This window comes from Aedes albopictus, chromosome 2 (assembly GCF_035046485.1).
Source record: "Aedes albopictus strain Foshan chromosome 2, AalbF5, whole genome shotgun sequence".
Classification (NCBI taxonomy): Eukaryota; Metazoa; Arthropoda; class Insecta; order Diptera; family Culicidae; genus Aedes; species Aedes albopictus.
In genome coordinates this window covers 387,332,923-387,340,925 of record NC_085137.1, presented here as the reverse complement: position 1 = coordinate 387,340,925, position 8,003 = coordinate 387,332,923, and the positions used below count along the sequence as shown (strand labels likewise).

General features: G+C 39.0%; 1 protein-coding gene across 2 annotated transcripts in view; it reads left to right on the top strand.

Annotated features, from left to right (window-relative positions):
• Nucleotides 1–900: 900 nt before the first annotated feature.
• Nucleotides 901–8,003, top strand: part of LOC109399373 (peroxidasin) — a 559,373-nt gene continuing 552,270 nt past the window's right edge. For both annotated transcript variants that reach the window (XM_062853163.1, XM_062853162.1), the window contains exon 1: nucleotides 901–1,936. The gene's annotated coding sequence lies outside the window, so the exon portion shown is untranslated. The remainder of the gene's footprint in view (nucleotides 1,937–8,003) is intronic.

The following is an 8,003-nucleotide window of genomic DNA, read 5'->3' as shown; positions in this document are numbered from 1 at the left end:
CTTCTGGATGAATCTCTGATGTATGCTAGGAGGCATCTCTAAATTCTCCTGAATGAATTTCTGAAGGTACTCCTGTCGAGATCTTTCTGAGAGATCTTCTGAAAAAAAAGCATCCTGGAGGCATCCCTGAAGAATTTTCTGGAGGAAGCTACCGTACCGTCTGCTGAAAACCACTGAATGTTGAAACGCATCGATCGCCGGTTCTTAGCGTCTGAAACGGTTGATAACCGAGCTCGAATCTTACAAACTACGAGATAGTGATCTGAGTCGATGTTGAAATCCCTAAAAAGTTCTAACATCAATGACGTCCGAGAAGTGTTGGCCATCTACAAGAACATGGCCGACTTGGTTGCAAATTTGGTTGAAAACTTCGCCGTTTGGGTGTCTCCAAATGTGCTTGACATGGTGCTTGACCATATTTTTGTGTGAAAAATAGGTGCTACCTAGGGTGCTATTAATCGTCATCACCATGGCATAAGCAAAGTTGGCTAATCTCAGGCCGTTGTCATTAGTGACAGACTGAAGGCTCTCCGTAGCGATGATTGGATGCCAGAACAGACGCTGTTTGAGCCGCACCTCCTTGGTGGACAGAATGCCAGGAATAACTCTGCAAAAATAGTATTCGGCATAGATCTTGTTAACACAAAAAGGCGTGGAATAAATAAATGGAAGATATATTCTGATTTAATTTTAAGAGGCATCTGAAGGGATTCTAACGTGCTCCGCGTAGCCATGACATGTTTCCACCCTCCACTCTGTAGTCGGGAGTATCCGTTCGTAGTCCCGCCGCGCAACAAGAATCACAATCACGACGAGAGAAGGCACACCATCTGGAGGCAGAATCCGTCGACGGACGTTCGGAGATGTGTTTATGCTCCATCGTGCTGCTGATGCTGGTCTCGGCAGTTCAGTCTTTCGTGGACCGGTATCCGAGTTGGACGTTTTTCTCCAAGCGCGTACCATCGGGGGTAGTTCAGTTAGTCTTCCGGGTTGTGCTGAGATCAGCTTTGGTGTGCAGTGTGATATCCTACAGTCAGTTCTGTTGAGGTGGGTTGGGAGAAGTTCCTCGTCCTACTCGCTCTCCCGCCCGGCTGGATTTGTGGGCTGCCGCCAGACGCAGGCCACCTACCGGCGCCGCCGTCTTCATCGGATTGGGGTGGATAGGTGTTTTTGAGGGATCTGCCTTCCGAAGCCAAGCGCTGATGCAAGCCGCCAGACCTAGAAAATTAAATGAATGATACACTCATTCCAGCCACGCACGCGACTGAGTCCATCTGCCCATGTCGTTGTCTCGTCTTGTTGTGATTAATTAATTACAGTGATTTTGAAAATTGGATCAAGTGTGATAGCGTTCGTTCGTGCTGTGCCGTTGGAATTGTGGGTTGGTTATTGAAGTGACATGTTTTCCCTTTTATGAGCTGTGGGGCGTAAAATTCCTTGAGGAGTTCGCGGTACGTTGTTTCCGCATTTCGAGCAAAAGGGGTAAATTTCCTTACGTTTCCGGTTCGTGACCGATAAGTGAGCATTGAGTGCCAGTAAACCAGGGGGAAAATTATCCGAGTTTTAAGCTTTGTGGATTATAACGGTCACCGGTGAAACCGGGGTGTCAAGTGCAAAACTTGGAAGGCTCTCGTCGCGTTTCCTGTCCGTACGTAGCCGGTATTTGTGATTAATTCAGAGAATTTCCCTCTCAGTAGGGTGGAAAGCATCGTAACATAAAACGGCATAAAACAAAAGGAGAAAATTGAAAACAGTGTGTCGCGGAAAGCAGTGTGCAATTTGTGCAGAAACAGCCGGGTCCGGTCAATATTTCTTGAGCCGTTGACATTGAACATCTCAAGCTTGTATAAGTTGAATCGAGTGGAATCAGTTATAGAAATTGTGCGAGTTCAAAGGATTTTGATTAAATTTAAAGCGGTTGTCGTCGTTAGATAAGGTAAGTTTCGATAAAAATGGGTTATTATTTCAATTACCTGTTATATTGCATAAAGTTCCAGTTGCTCTTCAGATCGTTTTCAGCACTCTTTTTTGTCCAAATTTATAACAGTTTTAAAGTTCAGAATGACAAAAATACAGGGAAAACTTAGCGCATATTAGTCATAAACGTTCAAAATTTCATTGCATTCATTGCAATGCGGATACCAAACAGTTCAAATTTGGTTTTCCTTTTTCTAGAATTTTATAACTTCACTTAATTTAGAATAACCTGATCTTTCCCAAATTCGGACCATTGATACACACATGAATCTACATATTGCGGCGCTCATAATAAATCCACATTCGGCGGCGGTGATATGGCCGCTAGGAGATTCCCGCAATACAGACGCAGTGTCAAAATAGAACAGATACTGTCACCCACCCAGCAGCATCGCAGAAGCCTTCAGGCCGTTCATATCAAAACAAAAGTTTTTATTCCTTGTTGGGTATATAAGTCACTGCGATCAGTTTTTATATCAAAAGTTAGCACAATGGCATCTCCGATGGCCAGAAATCGTTAGAATAAATATTCATCGCAACATTGTTCCACTATACGCATACTCATCACCTCATCGGCTTTGTATGAATATGGATGATTAAAAAGAATGCTGCAGGAAGCTGCGGTATCACCTTTTCCATTTCGTCATTGCGTCTGTATTGCGTACATTTCCTCGCGGCCATATCGCCACAGCCTCGTGTGCATTTGATATCAGCGCCGCATACAGAATTTTTGACCATCTGGTGCTCATAGTGGTGCGGTCATATGTTGGCAACTTGATGGGAATGAAGAAGACGAACGCGATTCCCAGATTTATCTTGCAAGGCACAATATCTGGAATTTTTCGAATGATCGCTGCAGAAGTTTCCTTCACAAATTATTTTAAAAATTCTATCAGAGATTATTTCAAACACTCATCCAGGAATCCTTTAAAAAAATTCCCTAAGTCATTTTTGAGGATTTTATTCACATATTCCTTCAATATATAGCTTTAGAAATTGCCCCCTGGATTCCTTCAGATATTGTTTCAAGAATCCAGACATTCCTTCAGGAATTCTTTCAAAAATTTCTCCAGGGATTACTTCAGGAATTCCTCTAGGGATCGCTTCAGGAATTTCTCCAGGGTTTCTTTCAACAATCTTCCAGTGTTTCCTTGAGGTATACCTCCAGGGATTCCTTCAGGATATCATCATGGGTTACTGCAGGCATTCCTTCAGGAATTCTCCTGAGGATTCCTTCCTGAAATCGTCCAGAGTTAACTTCCTGAATTCCTCCAGGAACTCCCCCAGGTATTCTTTCAAAAGATCTCCCATGGATTACTTCAAGAACATCTCCTTGGAATCAGGAATGCTTGCTAAAGTTGTCTCACCAATTACAACAAGCATTTCTCCAGGAATTCCACCAAGATGTTTTCAAATATTTTTTCAAGTATTAAATTTTTATTTTTTTGAATTCTTCTGGAATTCCTGCCAGGATTCCTTCAATAATTGATCCTGGGATTTATTCAGGAATTCCTCCCAGGTTTCCTTCTGGAAATCGTCAATGGAGTTCTTTAGGAATTCTTTCTGAACTTCCTTGCGGAATGTCTCTTGGCATTTTTTTTTATGAATTCCTCAGGAATTTTCCATGATTTCAGGATTCCTTTCCGAAATTTCACTTTCCTTCTTATATTTCTCCTAGAGCTACTCCCTGGATTCCTTCAGGAATTCTTCCAGCATCTTCTCCTGGAATGCACCCAGGAAATTTGCCAGGGAGGCTGTCAAAATTTCGAGCAGTTTCCCGACTGAAGTGCAAAACAAATGATGTATGTAAGCTGACGGGCTTGGTGGTCTAGTGGTTACCGCTTCTGATTCATATGCAGAAGGTCATGGGTTCAATTCCTGGCCCGTCCCTTTCATCCTACTTTGTATGTTCATAGCCATCGCAAGAACCAGAAACGAATTGGAAAAAAGTCGTTTCCCTCACTTCCATCTTCCACTCACAGCACAGTGTATATAACGCCTACAAGTTATGCAACCAAAGCGGGCTGTGCCGCTTGACCTTATTCACCTTATTCACCACACTATGTATCACCTTACGAACACTATAAATAACCCCCAATCCATGGATCGCATCACCGACCCAACGGTGACTCCCAGATCTCCCATCCTTTCCATCTAACAAATACCCCAGTTCGTGCTGATTGCGGGGATGCTGAGGTGATCTCGGTCTTTAGTAGCAACAACCAGCACACTCTAACATTCCTTTCCCTTCCCAACTGACTATAAGGACGTGGCCGGCGCCGTTATCGATCCAAAATGTATGAGCTGCTTAAATTGCACTTTGAGAATAAGTGAAGTGTCCCATCCCTTATTCATTTGGATCTCAGTGCAATTGGAACCAGCTCAGATCAATCACGGAGTAGCAACCATTGACATGTATAGTCAGATTTGATCGTTGATCGTTGATCGTTGAAGTGCAAACCAAATGATGTATTATATTGAGTAAAGGCTTCCGTAGCATCACATGGGGCTGGTTTGGCTCATTGTATGGATTTTAAAATTGATATATTTCTAAATATCCCCGATATTCTCTATTTCTTAGGAAGATTCACATGCATCTTTGTCCCAAGTGGATTGAAATGGATAAGAGTTTGTTTGAATATTTCTCATGTATTTTTGCATAGAATGTAATGATTTTGCTATAATAGGAAATCCCAGAAGAATTCTCGGATGGAAGTGGTGGGGAAGTCCCCGGAAAAAAACTAAAGGGGGATTCAACTTCAAGATTATTTTAAGGTACCCCGGGGCAAGTGAGAATCGGGGGCAAGTGTGACCTATAGCTAGTATTTTTTTTATTATTTACTAGCTGACCCGGCAAACCTTGTATTGCCCATTAATATTTTTTTTAATTGACAAATTTTACCGCACATCAGATTGATTTTGTTGTTATGGTTTTGAATTTCGTCGTTTTTTTTCATCAAATCCAGAGACTTTCATTTAGGAGCATTCTCTCATTCTTGACTAAGAATAAGATTAGAACATGCTTTTTACTTGAGAAACACACATTTTATCTTATACCGAACCAACGAATTTTCGAACCAACTAAGCAATACATTCTTGAATCGAGTGTATTGATATTATGAACCTTTAATTACGCCCTCTCATTTTTTTTTTTGGCAATATCACTTGCAGTTTTTCTCAGTGTCAGTTATCCACTCCATAACTGACACTGAGAAAGACTGCAAGTTGTAGTCGAAATATGCGTGTCTGTCATAGTATAAACATTAAGCGGGGAATTGAAAGGTACATTATATGTATACATTTGATTTAACATATTTCATCTTTTAATTTAAATTTAATCATTTTGATTATAATTTTTAAGTGAAAGCTACCTTGTTATAACAGTGTAATGTGAAAGTACAGCCTAATTTTGAAAGAAGGAAAAATCTCAGATGGCTCCCAGTTTGGCTACCAACCAAACTTTATCATATATACTTAAAAGAACAAACCACCCATGGAGTTAACTTACAGTTAGTCAAATAAAAATCTTTGATGAAAAGAAGTAAACATTTAAGATGTACTTTTTGACAGTTTCTTCTGTTTCATTTTTAAACATGGGTTCCCCCTTTTCATAAGAAGGAGGGGTCTTACACTACCATAGAAGTAGTATCATAATCCTCCACATGTCATTTTAAAACTCAAAATAAGAAACTTATAAACACAATTTTGAGTTCTTTTTCATCTTCCTTTCATGTTTGAAGAGCGAAATAAACGATTTTTGCAATTTTATTGCGTCAATAGTTTTGTCTGTCCGTGCAGGGAGATAGAAATTCATACCCCCACATAAACATTTAACCCTCAGCATGACAAATCTGGTTTCATCTACTTAATTGTTTTTTGAAATTTCACAAATCCTTCTTTTGTTCAAGATTTGGGGCCGAATATCCCCAGATTAATTTCCTTCTAAAGCCTCTACATGTCGATTGATTTTCAAGTTATGCATAAATATCTGTTTCATTTGTGTTTCTGCCCCCCTTTTCAGAAGAGGTAAGGTTCGCGCATATACTTAACTTCAATCTGGAAAACAATTTTATGCAATTCAGTATCATAATTTCAATTATATACAACTCATTTGAGCATCATAATGTCCAAATTTTCCGCACTGGTTCATTATGCAACTGAAATGAGTTGCATAATGAAAATAGTTGCATAATGTTCATTATGCAACTCATTTGAGTTGCGTTATGAACATTATGTAACTCAAATGAGTTGTATAATGAAAAATTATTGCATAAAATTTTGTATGGAACTCGTTGCAAAACTCGATTTTTTCAGCACTCTTCGTATTTATCCAACTCGGCAAGCCTCGTTGGATAAATGTACGACTCGTGCTGAAACAATCAACTTTTTGCAACTCGTTACATAAATAACTATAATTCCTACTGTTTAATAATGATCTCTGTCCGTGGCCAACGTGGTGGTTATGCCATAAGAGCAGTCATTAGTACCCTAGGTTCGATTTTTATCATGTTAGTCCTTTTAACCTACCAAGCATTTTTATTTTTTGGAGGAATATATATGGGGATTTTTCTAATTTTCGAACAAATTTTGCCGAAGGGTCTCAGATTTTCATGAAACTTTTCCAACAGACTGGGCTCATGGATTTTTGAACAATTAAAAAAAATTGAAAAAATTCATTGTCGCCTATTTTTCCGGAAAACTCATGTGGAAATTTTTTGTTTCTCCTGACTTTGAAAAATCATAACTCAAGAACGAAGCATCGTAGAAACATTTTTTTTTCGTGAAAATAAAAGCAAATTTTCTTTAAAAATAAAAAAAAAATATGAATCGTAAAAAGTTTTTCACAAATTTAATCACAGTTGAGAAAATTTGTGAAGAAAAGCCGGAAAAACTATGAAATTTTTGGAATGCACTCTCTTTTCGTTTATGAAAAATGTCAAAATGTGCCAAATTAGCCTTTTCTTTGAAAAATCATAACTCAAGTACGAAGCATCGTAGAAATAGAGTTTTTTGATGAAAATGAAAGTAAATTTGGACATTTTTTAACAAAATTGGCCATAACTCAAACACGAAAAAAGTGCATTCCAAAGAGCAATTAAAGCTTATAAAATAAGCTTCTCAATTTTTTTTTTGGAAAAAAATTTCCACAAGTTCGAACATAGTTTTTCCAGCTTTTCTTAACGAATTTTCTCAACAGTGGAATAATTTTCCAATTCATATTTTTTTTTGAATTCTGAGAAAATTTGCTTGCATTTTCTTAAAAAAATGTTTCTACGATGCTTCGTTCTTGAGTAAAGATTTTTCAAAGCAAGTAGTGTTAGGGGAAAACAAAAAATTTCCTCCTGAGTTTTCCGGAAAATAGGCAACCCTGAATTTTTTTTCTATTATTTTTTGTTCATATATCCATGAGCCATGCCCGTGAAAACAGTTTCATGAAAAACTGTGATCCTTCGGCTCAAAGCCGTACGGAAATAAAAAAAATTCCCATATATGAAATATTACCGAAGTTTTATCATTTATCTGAGATGCACCAATTTCTAAATGAGGTCGTATAAAAGCTCAAAGCATGTGTAAAAAACCCTAAATTATATCCCCAATATAAATAATTCCTCTAGAAACACATGTGTATGAACAAAATCATAACCTTATTTTTGCTATAGTGTCACAGAAAGTAAGCATGAAAGCGATCGGCGAACGATCGAGGAGAGTCTTAGTTCAGACGAAAACCACGTTTGAATCGTCTCGAGGTGGAGTACCCGCCGAGAAGAAATATCCGGAAAATAAAACCCCTATTGTCTGAGAGTGGTAACCTGCCTTGAGGCCTGGTGTGAACCGTATACCCTGTGGCGGAAGCCTTTTTTTTTAAATCAACTGTGACCGCTAACCTCCAGATCATCTACCAGGGTGGCTTCCTTAGTGATTCACCGAGTGTTATGTAATCGCGTGTGGACCTCCGGCCTATTGACCTAGAGCCTCCACGTAGATACCCGTCAATCGCTGCAAGACCAAGCGTTATCGCAACTAAG